Source organism: Glycine soja, chromosome 13 (assembly GCF_004193775.1).
Source record: "Glycine soja cultivar W05 chromosome 13, ASM419377v2, whole genome shotgun sequence".
In the NCBI taxonomy this organism is placed as follows: domain Eukaryota; kingdom Viridiplantae; phylum Streptophyta; class Magnoliopsida; order Fabales; family Fabaceae; genus Glycine; species Glycine soja.
Genome location: NC_041014.1, coordinates 20051143 through 20065613, shown reverse-complemented (window position 1 = coordinate 20065613; position 14471 = coordinate 20051143).

Sequence of the window (14471 nt, the reverse complement as noted above, 5' to 3'; positions counted from 1 at the left end):
CCTTGTCTTTTTTAGATGGCACCAAAGGGTATGGTGCTTCCTTTCCTGAGTTGGGGACAACCTCTTTCTTCTTTTCTCTCACCAGCTTACTCTTGGCCTTTTTATCTTCACTTTCTTTTCTCCCTGCTCCCTTACTTTCTCTCTTTTTATTCTTTTTCTTATTTTCTACTTCCTCGTTCTCACTTATTTCTTTCTTTCCCGTCTGTTCTTCCTCTTACTTTTTTTCTTCCTCGGCTCTTAACTCTCCTTCATTGCTTCGACTCTTATCATCCACAAACATTCTTCTTTAGCTTCTAGTGACTATAGCTTTGTATTCCTCCTTGGGATTTTTTTCAGTATTTGCTCCAAAACTCCCTAAGGAATTTTCTGCTATTTGCTTGGCCAGCTGCCCCACTTGGATTTCCAGGCTCTTAATTGCTAACTCAGTACTCTTGTGATTGGACATTGAGACCTGTATAAACTGAGTCAAGGTGCCCTCCAGCTTGGTGGTTCGTTCATATAGGTTGGGCCCTTGGTTAGGAGGTAGATTAGAAGACCTTCTGATGCAAGCTCCATTGGAGCTTGTAGGCCTAGGATCTTCTTCATCAATGGATTCCTTTGCTTCTTGGAAGATGAATGGCAGCAGAATGGAGAAAGAAGAGGGAGAGGAGACGCCACTTCAAGGAGAAGATGAGTCTAGAAGAAGCTCACCACCATAGGAGGCCATGGATAAGAGCTTGGAGGAAGAATGAGATGAATGAAGGGAGAGGAAGAGAAGAGCACGAAATTTTGAGCTCTAAATGAGCTTTGAAATCTGAATTTTAATATTCAAATGATCAAAGTTGAAAAAAATGCACACACATGACCTCTATTTATAGTCTAAGTGTCACACAAAATTGGAGGGAAATTCAAATTTCACTTGAATTTGAAATTGAATTTGTGGAGCCAAACTTTGGAGCCAAATTTCACTAATTATGATTAGTGAATTTTAGTTATGGTTCAGCCCACTAATCCAAGATCAATTCCAAGATTCTCCACTAAGTGTGCTTAGGTGTCATGAGGCATGAAAAGCATGAAGGACATGCACAAAGTGTGACTATATGATGTGGCAATGGGGTGTAGTAAGCAAATGATCACCTCCCCCTCTAAAATTTAATTGGATTGGGCTTTTACCAATTCAATTAAATTTATTTCCAACCACACACATCAAATATCCATTTAGTGTATGTGAAATTATAAAACTACCCCTAATACAAAAACTAGTCTAGGTGCCCTAAAATACAAGGGCTGAAAAATCCTATATTTCTAGGGTACCCTACCTACATTATGGAGCCCTAAATACAAGGCCCAAAAATAATGAAACCTTAATCTAATATTTACAAAGATAAGTGGGCTCGTACTTAGCCCATGGGCCTGAAATCTACCCTAAGGCTCATAAGAACCTTAGGGCCTTCTCTTGCATCTTTGGCCCAATCTACTTGGAGTTTTCTATCCAATGCCCTTGCGGGGTAGGATTGCATCACCTTCCTTGGTCCGTGTTGAACTGATTGCCTGGATGTGATCTCCACCCCTGTCCTTGGTTCTGATTAAAGTTTCCTCCTTGCTGGTACCCTGAAAAACCACCTATGTGAAATCCTTGTCTGTTCTGGTTTGCCATGTAATTAACTTCTTTAGCTGCATCATCTTGGGCCATACAACAACCAGATTCGTGAGCCCATCCATAGATACTACAACCCCCAACTTGCATAACTGCTGAGTGAGTCGGTTGAGTTGCTTGTAGCTGTGTTGGCAGTTTGCTTAATGTTTTTGTGAGTGAATCAAGTTGTTTAGCTAATAGCTTGTTTTGGACCAACAATGCATCTTGTGAGGAAAGCTCCAACAGACTTCTTTTTGTGGGGATGTGCGTTCTGTCACCGAAAACAGCATGGTCACTGGCCGCCATGTTCTCAATCAGTTCCATTGCTTCCTCCTGAGTCTTCAACTTTATCTTCCCTCCGGCTAAAGCATCCAATAATTGCTTAGACTACGACCTCAAACCATCAATGAATATATTCAGTTGAATTGACTCAGTGAATCCATTAGTTTGCGTTTTCTGGAGCAAACCACAGAAACACTCCAAAGCTTCACTCAAAGACTCATCAGGGAATTGATAAAATGAAGAAATTATTGCTTTTCCTTCAGTTGTCTTGGATTCAGGGAAATATTTCTTTAAAAATTTCTCCACCACTTCTTTCCATGTCTTCAAACTATTTCCTTTGAAAGATTGCAGCCATCTTTTAGCTTCACCTGCTAAAGAGAATGAGAATAAATTTAGTCAGATAGCGTCTTCAGGGACCCCTACTATCTTGACAGTGTTACAAATCTCTATATATGTTGCTAGGTGAGCATATGGGTCTTCATCGGGCAAGCCATGGAAAAGATTTCCTTGAATCAATTGAATTAAGGAATGTGGATATGAGATATTTGTAGCTTAAACTTTCGGCCGCGCGATATTGGTGAAAAATTACGGCATAGTGGAGCTGGAATAATCTTCAAGAGTTACCCTTTGCGGTTGATTGTCTGCCATGGTGTTAGCTTTGGATGCATAAACTTCGGTTCCTCTCAAATCAAATGGAAATGATGAAGAGGATTCAGATGACAAAACTCTCTCGCCACTGGGGTTAGTTGTCCTTTCTTGTAGCTATCTTCTCCTCTTTTCTGCATTGTTCCTCCTGCACGTTACTTTAGCACTCTTACACCACTTATTTACTCAGACCATGATTCCTCACATGAATGAGCCTAACTCTCATAGTTTTTGTTCTTGATTCCTCAACAAACTCATTCTAAGGGAGTTGCAGTATGCACACAGTACAAAATACATTAGATTACTGCATTTTATTCCTAGATAAACAAACCTCTAGCTGCTCTACCAAGTTCTAAGGATTCCAAGCATTTTCAAACACTCAGAAACCTAACTAAACATATAAATGGATGATCAAGCCACAAACATGTAAAATAAACACAGATAGAAGCAAAGAACACTAGAAAATAACATTAAATAGATAGTTAGAGGTTTACATTAAGAGTGCTCAGTAGAATAACTCCCCAACAATGAAGTTCCTGATCCTCCATTAACAAGGAGGACTTAATACAAAGAGGAAAATGGTGTTTGAAGGAAAGAAAATGGTAAAGGATGAAGAAAAATGTCTTCTCTCCAGCCTAGGTGCCTTCTTCCTTCTGTTTCAGGTAGTAGTAGCAAGTGTCCCTTCATTTCCCACTGACTCAGTGTTTTAAAGGCTCTTGGGCTTCTCAGCATACAAAGGTGCGCTTAGCGAGCATGTCTCGCTGAGCGAGAGTAAATGGATATCCGCTAAGCGAGTCTGGACACGCTAAGCGCGAGTAGAGACAACGTCCTCGCTGGGCGGGCTGGCTGTGTGCTAAGTGCATTGCTCTCTAGCTTAACATCTTTTAGGGTTTTGCATTCGCTCAGCGAGCTGGCTGCCTCGCTAAGCGAGTGAGGCTCGCTTAGCCAATCTGGCTTGCTAAGTGAGTCCTTCAGCAACATTTCACACCTTCTCTTCTTTAGCCTACAAACTGAGTTAAATTCAACATTAATTCACAAAAATGAAGTTTCTACTTTATAAATTCATACAAGAATAAAATATTTACAATCTTCACAAAAAAAAACCGTAAATTAGAGGCACATTGCTATTTTTTTCACTTATTTTCAATGCAGTAAAAGCTCATGAATAGCAATTAACAATGACATTATATAATTGTCATGGTAGCATATTCTATTAAGTGTAACATTGATTCATTAGAATGAAGTAGAAAAAAAATGGAGAGAAAAATATTTTTAAATTAAAAGAATAACAAATGTGTGAGATTCACACAAATATTTTATAATTTTTTTATTTGAATTCAATCAAATCATAAATTAAATTGTATGGTTACAATGGGAATTTAGAGACTATAATTATAGAGTTGAGTTATTAATTTAACAAAGACAAAATATTGTCAAATTATGAAGTGTAAGTTTTAATGTCAGGAACTCCCCCTAAGACTTTGTGTATCATCGTCATCTAGTAGATGGAGGTAGAGAAAATTGGGTGATGAAAATCTGAAGTCTAAAAAGAAGAGAGTACACGACACACACACAAAAAAAGATCTTTGTCTACATGATTTATAGCTCTATGAACTAATTTAAAACACATAAAGATGTTCACATCTTCCTTTTCATAAATAATATATAATATTGGCCATGTTATGACCACTTCATAAAAAACTCATCTGGATGATCTCCTGATTTGCATGACTCAATATTTCATAAATAATTTTAGATTTTTACTTCATAGTTTAGTCTTTTGTAAATAATACATTAACAATATATCTAACAACAATAATCTCAATAAAATAAAATATTTATTTCATTATTTATAAAATTTTAAAACATGAATAACCATGAATATCATTAAAGTTAAATAGATAATACTATTTTATAAAATATATTATATATTTAAATCATATTAATTTTATTTCTCATTTAATAAATTTTACACGATTAAAATTAAATGTATACAATTATATATATACATTCATAACTTACCCGTGCAGACTATGATAGCAAGGGAAGTGGATATAGCAAAACCTTAGTTTAATGATTGAATATTGATGACGCCATGGGTTGAGCTACTGGTGTTTCAACATTGATTACGGCCCTATGTCACGGCCCATTACTTTTTCTTCAATGTTCTAACTAAATAGTTATTATGTTTCTTTTTTATTATTATTGAATTAGTGATTATGTTTTGTAGACAAAGGTTTCTTGCTAATGACATTGTAAGATTGTATTGGGCTGGGCTAAACATCTGCATCAGCATTCAGCAATACATATATGGCAAATGATAATTACACTTTCCATATTCAATAAATATACATCCCCTTTTCTTTTCTTCTTCAACATTTTTCCTTAAATACCTTTCTAGTTTAATTCCAATTTCAAATTATTCTCATTTCTTTCCGGAGACAATTTTCTGCTCATCCTTTTTCCGCTGCCACTCACCCATTCTCCTCTGCGATTCCGCCACTATACCTTTCCTCCACAGCTTTGCCACCAACTCCCACCTCTGCAAGTGAATGTTTTTTTTTTTTTTTTTGGGATCAAACCCTCTCCGTATGGCTAAATTGCAAACAATTAGCATAAGGATTGATGATTCTGATGTATGTTGGTGAAAATTAGACTTTCCATATTTGATGCATATTATCTTTGTTCATTTTATAAAAATTACACTTATATTTTTATACTATAACTTAGTCATACTCTTTACTCAAATAAAAACAAAAAGAAATCATGTATGATAGACTTAAAGTCTTAAAGATATATTTAAATCTAACTAATTCTATCTTATTTAATGATATTATTTTTAAAACACTATTTTATTTAATAGGGGTTTGGAATTTTCCGTTATTTTTTCTCTTCATTTCTTTTATTATTAAGCTTTTGAGAAAATAAATGTTATTCTTCATAAAATGTGTATCATCTTCTATTTCAACGTATTAATGCTAACGTGATGCTTATGTAATATGTTATACGACAATATTAAATGAAGTAAAAATTAAAAAATATCTGCGTAAGAATTGAACTTATGATATTTTATACAATAACAAGAAGATAGTAAATCATTTTAGTGAGAGGATTTGATTTAATAATTATGCCTATAAATTATAATTAAAGATTTGATTTATAATATAAATTGTATGTCACGAAGAAAAAATTTAAAATTCATAATTAAATATATAATCTGAACTATGAATCTGAATCTAATAATTATAATAACTCCAAGGATTGACACAATGATATAAATATTTATTTAGTGGAAAGATTTGTGTTTAATTTTTATCGTATGTAAAAAATTGTAAGATAACAACAACCACACACTGCTAACGAGATTAATCTCTAATCCAATGAATTAGAAAATACCCGTGATCTAGGACATGGAAGAAAAAAAATCTAATAATTATAATTAAATTTGTTTATTTCTCGTAGCAATTAAATTTTGTACTTAGTTATAAAAAAAATTACTTGAGACGCTATGTACGAAGTACTACACTACTACCTCATTACTCATTAGATTTACTTTTATGCATTATATATTCATATTGCTAGGGAAGTTTCCATGCAACTCTGGTAACTCGTGTCTTTGGCTTTGGATTTGCGTTGACACGGGTGTGACGAACATAAAGAAATTATTGACCAAAAAATAATATTGATCAGAATGGAAACGTGTAAGTTGCACTATGAGAAATATTTAATTGACATATGGTATATATTATAAAGGAATAAGTTTGTAACTTTTATTGATGATTTGATATTAGTTTACAGTGATATATATACAAGTGAACAGCCCTAATATGTAGTGAATCAATCTACCAATCTCCTAATAATTCTCAACAAATCAGAATTGGAAATAACAGATTTACACGACTAAATAATTAAAGGAATTGAAAACTAATTATTATTATTGATATCCTCCCGCAAGTTGTATAATCTGGATGAGAGATGCAACTTGGACAGTAGCGATTCGAACCGAGGGCGAAGCAGAGGCTTTGTTAGAATATCGGCAAGTTGATCATCGGTAGACACAAAAGACACTCGAAACTTGCCATGTTGAACATGTTCTCGGACAAAGTGGTAGGCTAAGGCTATATGTTTCATCCGAGAGTGGAAGACAGGATTAGCACTGAGATTTGTGGCACCAAGATTGTCACAGTATATGACTGGATTGGCAGTGGGCATGTGACTAAGTTCTGTGAACAAGGAAAGAACCCATAATAGTTCACTAGCCGTGTCAGCCAAGGCTTTGTATTCTGCTTCAGTTGATGATCGAGCAACAGAACGTTGTTTACGGGAGCTCCAGGAGATGGGAGTGTTACCGAGATACAACAAGTAACCAGTGGTTGAAACATAATCATCCTTGTCACCAGCCCAATCAGCATCCGAGTAGGCATGAAAGGTCAAAGGAGCAGTCGCTGAGATGAAGACTCCTTTGTCACAAGAGCCCGCCAAATATCGGAGCACTCGTTTGAGTGCAGACCAATGCGCCGTTCTTGGATTTTGCATGAACTGTGCGAGTTTGTTAGTGCTGAAGGCGATGTCTGGACGTGTAAGACTCAAGTATTGAAGGCTTCCAACCAGTGTGCGGTACTCATTTGGAGAGGGTAGGAGATCACCAGAATCCTTAAGTAATTGAACACTCGCTGACAAAGGAGTGGATGTTGGTTTTGTATTTGTCATGCCTGATTTATGTAGCAGATCAATGATATATTTCCTTTGTGAAAGAAACATTCCTGCAGCGGAAGGAATTACTTCGACACCCAAGAAATAACTGAGACATCCAAGATCTTTTAACGAAAACTGAGCAGCAAGTGTGGCAATGAGTTTGGACAGCTCTGCAGATGAATTTCCAGTCATAATTATATCATCAACATATACTAATAAGTAAAGTGTAACCTCTGATTTTTGGTAGATGAAAAGAGATGCATCTGCAGTGGAATTGACAAAACCAAGGGAGAGCAGGAATACGCGAAGCTCTATATACCAGGCGCGGGGTGCTTGCTTCAGTCCATAGAGTACCTTTTTGAGGCGACAAACATGATCAGGAAAGTTTTTTTTGACAAAACCAGGTGGTTGTATCATGAAGACTTCCTCTTTAAGTGTTCCTTGAAGAAATGCATTGTGGACATCAAGCTGACGTATGGGCCACCCTTGACGAATTGCAAGAGTTAGGACAATGCGAATGGTCACCGGTTTAACAACGGGGCTAAAAGTTTCTGTATAGTCCCAACCAGGGCGTTGGTGAAACCCTTTGGCGACTAACCGAGCCTTGTAACGATCAATTGATCCGTCTGGATTTCGTTTGATTCGAAATACCCATTTACAGCCAACCAAATTTTGATCAGAGGACCGACTGACAAGATCCCAAGTGTTGTTGTGGTGTAAGGCATCAAATTCGGCTTGCATGGCTGAGCGCCAATCAGGGTCACGAAGGGCCTGGGTGATGGTGTTGGGTTCAATGGGAGAGGAGGCTTGGACATGGAGATTAAGCTTTTGGATGGGTTTGATAATGTTGTTTTTAGACCGAGTGATGATCCCACCTCCATTTGGGTTGACAATGGTTTGGGGTGGTGGAGCAGAGAGTTGCGGGGATGATTGTGAGGTTGGAGGAGGAGATTGAGTGGGGTTTGTGGGTTCAGTGGAGGACTGGGCCATATATGGGGAGTTGGTGATGGATGGGGAGGAAGGGGCAGGAGATGAATCTTCCGGTGGGTTCATGGGTTGTAAGATGGAGAGTTGAAGTGGGTCTGTTTGTTGCTCCGGACTTGGACTAGCGTGAGTTACTAGGGAGTTGAACGGGAATTCAGATTCAACGAACTTCACATGCCGAGAGGTGTAGATCCTTCCTGTTGTGGGATCGAGACACAGATATGCATGTTGATCAGCCGAGTAACCTACAAAAACACACATAGCAGACTTTGGTGCAAGTTTATGGTTAGCATATGGTTTAATCCAGGGAAAACACAAACATCCAAAACACTTTAACTTATGATAATCTGGACTAATGTTGAGCAATTTAGAATAGGGTGATTGGTACCCAAGAATTGGAGTTGGGAGGCGATTTATGAGATAAGCGGCGGTGGTCATGGCGTGAGGCCAATAGGTGAGGGGCAAGCCCGAGTGATGGAGAAGAGAGAGACCGGTTTCAGCAATGTGATGATTCCGGCGTTCTGAAATTCCATTATGTTCAGGTGTATGAGGTGGCGTTGTATGATGACTTATACCATGATTTAGTAAAAAAGGGCGAAGACCAATATATTCGCCACCATTATCTGTGTAAAGAATTTTTATTTTGTGATGATAGAAATTTTCAACGAGCGATTTAAATTTGGGAAATATAGTTTGCACATCAGATTTTCGTTTCATTGGATATAGCCAAATATAGCGAGTAAAATGATCAACAAACATGCAATAATAGCGAAGACCATCAATTGATAAAATAGGAGAAGTCCATACATCAGAGAAAATTATTTCTAATGTATAACAAGATTTAAGAGTGGATTCATGGAATGGAAGTTTATGACTTTTGCTAATTTGACACGAGTTACAGTCGGATTGCGGAAATTTATTTGAGCCTAAGGAAAAATGTTTCTGAACAAATTTGAAAATAGAAGATGAAGGGTGCCCAAGCCTATGATGCCATGATGCAGAGGATTCTGTTCGAACTGTGTGGACGGAGGGTGAGGTGGCGGGCCAGAGATAGAGTCCATCCACACATGAGCCTTTATGGGTATTGTGACCCGTCTGCAAGTTCTTCACATAAAAAGAGTTTGGCAGGAAAACAACAGCAGAGTTAGTTTGTTGGGTAAGTTTAGAGACAGAGATTATTTTTTGTTTCATGGAAGGGACACACAAAGCATTAGACAAGGATAAATCATTAAGTAAAAGTGTTCCAAAATGAGTGATGTTTAAACCTGAACCATTACCCATAAACAGTGAGTCAGGACCAGTGTACGGATGATGAAGCGCCAGATTATCGAGATCATTGGTTACGTGATGTGTCGCTCCACTGTCAAACAGAAAATCATGTTGCGATGGGCCGGCAGTTGCAGTATTGACCTGAACCTGTCCAGTGTGAGCCGGAGAGTTACGAGGTGGCGGTCGGACACTAGGATGCTGCTGCTGGAAGGTTTTGCACTGAGAGAGAACATGACCTTTGATGTTGCACCACTGACAGCGGCCGAGAAAAGGTTTGCGAGTGCCAGTGCGTTGAGTTGATTGTGCAGGGTTTTGTCCATGCCGAGATTTGTCATTGGAATTGGGTCGAGCCTGAGCATTCAAGGCTGTCAGCGGGGCAGGAGTTTGTCTTTGGGCAGCACCAATTGAAAGTTCCTGAATCAGAAGCCGTTCATGGAGGTCATCAAAATTGATTGGGGTGTCCCTTGCATTCACGACATCAATGATTGCTCTATAGCCGTCGTCGAGACCGTGTAAGACATAATCAGTCATGTCTTTGGAAGCCGTACGGAGACGTTCCTTTAACTGCTTGAGATGGCTGCGAGATGCTTTGGCATAGGTGTTTTTGAGAAGGATCCAGAGATCATGCGAGGTCTTGGTTTGAGACACCAGGGAGGCCACTTCATTAGAGAGAGTGGTGAGGAGAGCACCATATATAAGGCGGTCCTGTCGACGCCAGGTTTGATAAGCAAGATTCTGAGTTGTTACCGGAAGTGATGTAGTGGTGGGGGTCGTTTCCGACGGAGTCGGCGTCGAAGATGTTGGAGCGGTGAGGATCGTTTCTGACGGCGCAGGAAAAGATCCATCTGGATATTTGAGGAGATCATAACCATCAAGGAGAGCTTCAACTTGTTGTTTCCAATTAGGATAATTGTTGGGAAGAAGTTTGGTGACATTGGTAAAAGTGATGCAAGCAAGGGGTTTGGATGGCTCATGGGGGTTGGGAATGAAAGAGTTGATGTCGGCCATGGGAGGCAAGGGTGGGGAACGACGTCCTTAATTGAAGAAATAGGGAAAGGGTTGGGGTTTGTAACTTTTATTGATAATTTGATATTAGTTTACAGTGATATATATACAAGTGAACAACCCTAATATGTAGTGAATCAAGCTACCAATCTCCTAATAATTCTCAACAAATCAGAATTGGAAATAACAGATTTACACGGCTAAATAATTAAAGGAATTGAAAACTAATTATTATTATTGATATATATTACATTATTTTTTAGAGGTACTTTATATATGTTTTAATAGTTAGAGCTTAGATGTATTATTAGACCAAAAAAAAGTTTGTATAAAAAATAATAAGAATTTTTAATTGTTACGTACTAAGGGGTGCCATTATATATAGTAACATTGAATGTTACACCTTTCAATGAAAACTTTATGTTTTAATTTTAATTTATTGTCTTTGGGACAATAGTTAGTAAAACAAAATATATAATGTAAAACATTCTATATTGAAGTGGCATAATTCAGAAAATGTAGGATTGAGAAATATCTTCCCCTTGAACTTTTCGATGGTTTCAACGCTGGGGCCCTTTTTTCTTTTTAGGTTTAACCCTTTAAATATCTCGACTGCCATATCTCCAAGCTTAGATGTGGGACACAATGCAACAAATAAACAACTAAACAAGGACCACGATGCAATGCAAGATTTAACATAAAATTTAAACAAACTTATCGGTTGCTCACAATGGATAATTGAATTTCAGTGTGACTGGTTGAAGTTAGATACTCGCCTTTAATTAATGACATAAACGGATGTATATTGCCAATTTAGGCCCATAAAAAGATATAAAGGATGATATCATTGTTTTTATTAAATAAAAGTTTCACAAATTAAGTAACTTTTAACGCGTGAGTGTGTCATTGCTTCTCCCCCACTTGTCATTAGAAGTAGTTAATTGTTTCAGCGGCCGTTGGTTGATTTTGGTGGCTGGAAAATGATAGATTTATAATTCCTAAATTGTTTGTGAAATGGCAACTATGGGATAATTAACTATTACTTTCTTTATTTTAAAAGTAGCAATTGTCCAAATTTTCAATTTGTTGACGACGTTTCTCTCCCTCTCATTGCGCAACTACAAATTAAGCCACTTTTTCACTAGTTGCTTAGTGCATAGAAAATAATAAGCAACTGCTCTCAAGATCGTTCTGTTTTGGATCTTATAAAGAGTTGTTCAAACTTCAAACTCTTTGAAATTTGAATTGAAGAATGTGTATAGCTTTGTTACTTTGGCAAGCCCACCCACTCTACCCTTTCCTTCTTTTGAACAACAGAGATGAATACAACCGGCATGTTTTCTACATTTACTAAAATTATCTTGTATGGTTTCGTGGAGCATATACATGCACGAATATATATATATATATATATATATATATATTCTTTTTTTAATTTTATAGTAATTAAATCAAAATCAATTTAATTTGATTGCATAAAAAATAATCTTTATATCTTATAATTAAATGAATGTATGAAGTCAAATATTGATTAATGAGACAATCAAACCCATTATTCTTTTTTCAATAACTAAAAATAATTGAACAATTAAAATTCACTTTTTAGTAAATATCTCATCATTTAATAATATTTACTACGTATTAAATAATAAAAAAATAACTATAATTTTTTTCCATAGTATCTTTATTTTGGGAGGAAAAAAGTGTCAAAACCACGGATGGATTCAGGAGTTATATATATATATATATATATATATATATATATATATATATATATATGAATACTTTCTTATTTTATAAATATTATTAAGCCAAAATCAATTTAATTTGATTATATAAAAATAATATTTTATATCATATAATAAATGAATGCATGAAATCAAATATTTATTAATGAGACCATCAAAATTTATTATATTTTTCTCAATAACCAAAAATAAATGAACATTTAAAATTTACTTTCTATTAAATGTGTCACCAATTTAATAAACTTATATGTTTCTTTAAACTATTTGTTTAATGTTTTTGTACTCCAACCAAAGAAATTAATACTCCTACTTTTTTTTTAAAAGAACCTTGGTGTATGACTTTACAATAATCGAAGGGATTCTAACTAGGTTAGCACCACAAACATTAAAGATCCTAAGACACACACCAAGAAAGAAATATTATCGATTAAAAGGAGAATAATAAAACAAGAGCAGCTTGAGGGGACCAGAACCAAAACTTAAGCTGATAGAAACTAAAAGAGCCTATAGTTAGGTAATCCTATTTTGTTCCTATTCATTTCTGCTGCAACAAAAAAAGAGAAAGTGTCCCACCAGCAAAGATCAGAAATAGAAGAAGCATGAGAGGCAAGTAAGTTTGCACAAGAGTGGCCCTCGCTGTAAGTTTGACCAACTGAAAAAAGCGTATTTCTAGTTAGACCTATACAATTCAACCACATATTTTTCAGACATCATGGAACCAAGCTATAGTTGTAAGTAGTTTTCCCATTTCACTTCTCCCACTGTACTGATTTTATCTCTTGATAATAAAGTATGGACTACTACTTATTAGGACATTGATTAAGAAATTAAAAAAAGTATTTATTATAAAAATTATAGAAAAATGTAAAAAAAAAATCATAAATAATATAACTGTACATTCCAATAATTTTTTTTTTAAAAATCTTTAACCAATGCTCCAAGAATACTTAGTGGTTAGCATTTGTCATAAAATATTACTGTATTAGTGCTGCTATAACCATTTTCTATCTCCCCATAACATGTTTATTGCTTGTGCTAAACACTAAATCACCATTGGTTCACAACTTGTATTATCATATAATTTATACTCCATTCATCCCTAATTATAAGACATATTTTCTTTGGTATCAAATAGTATAAGAAAAAAAATGTCACACTAAGTTAATTAATCATATTTAATTGTATCAATTTCAATAAAAAAAGTAATTTTTTCAACTTACTCTTCATTAAAACTTGATATCAAGGATAAAAAAGTCAGTGAAATTATCACCTTAATTAAATAAAGGATATTTTAGAGATAATAACATTAAATAAGATAAAGTTAGTTGACATTTTTTTATATTTGAGAAAAAATGTGTTTTTATTTTCTTAATTTAGTTAGTTAATTCTGTTGGAATTAGTTGATTAGTTTACATTAGTTATTTTAGTTATTAGAGCATATCCAATCAGGATTTCTTGAAGGATTTTTTAAGTGAAGAAACTATTGTTTACATTTTCTTTTCATTTGAGCAAATATATGTGACAAAAAGAATTTCTTAAAAATAAAATTTATATCTTATGCAAGAAACTATTTTTTAAACAATAAAGAATAATATTTATTGACACATAACAACATCATAAGTAAACACTAATTAAGTGAAAATAAAAAATATAAAAATATGAATTTTTTAAAGTTTCATACAATTTCTTATCATTAAAATAAAATTGTATATAAATTTTTTATAATAATATGACACAGTAGAAATCACAAAAAATAACTTAAAAATCCAGTTGAAGTATTCTTGTCCTTTGAGAATTAAAGAGTTTTAACATTTCCTAAATTTCGTCCTAACATTAAATTCTGCATTAAAAGGTGTGAGTGTAATTAGTATACTCATATATTTTCCTTTTTGTTTTGGGTTTTGATACCCATTTGAATATGGTAGAGTGGAAAGCATCTGAAAGAATTTGCAGAAAGCCTAAAGAGTGTTGCTAGGTGCACCTAGCAAAAATATAAAATGCCAAAATTGTCCCTATCAGCTTTCTTCCTTAAAAATGCCATTTCCTTTTCCGGAACAGCTTCTTACTCCATTTTCAAAAAGCTTTCTTCTAGTTTTCCACTTTTTCCTACGGCATTGTCTCTAGTTCGTGGGGGTAGCAAGGTTGAGTGCAGCGGTGAAGGTGAAGTTTCCGGCGTGAAGCTTTGCGGTGGTCGGTGGCGGCAAACAAGGTACGTAGATGGCGTTTGT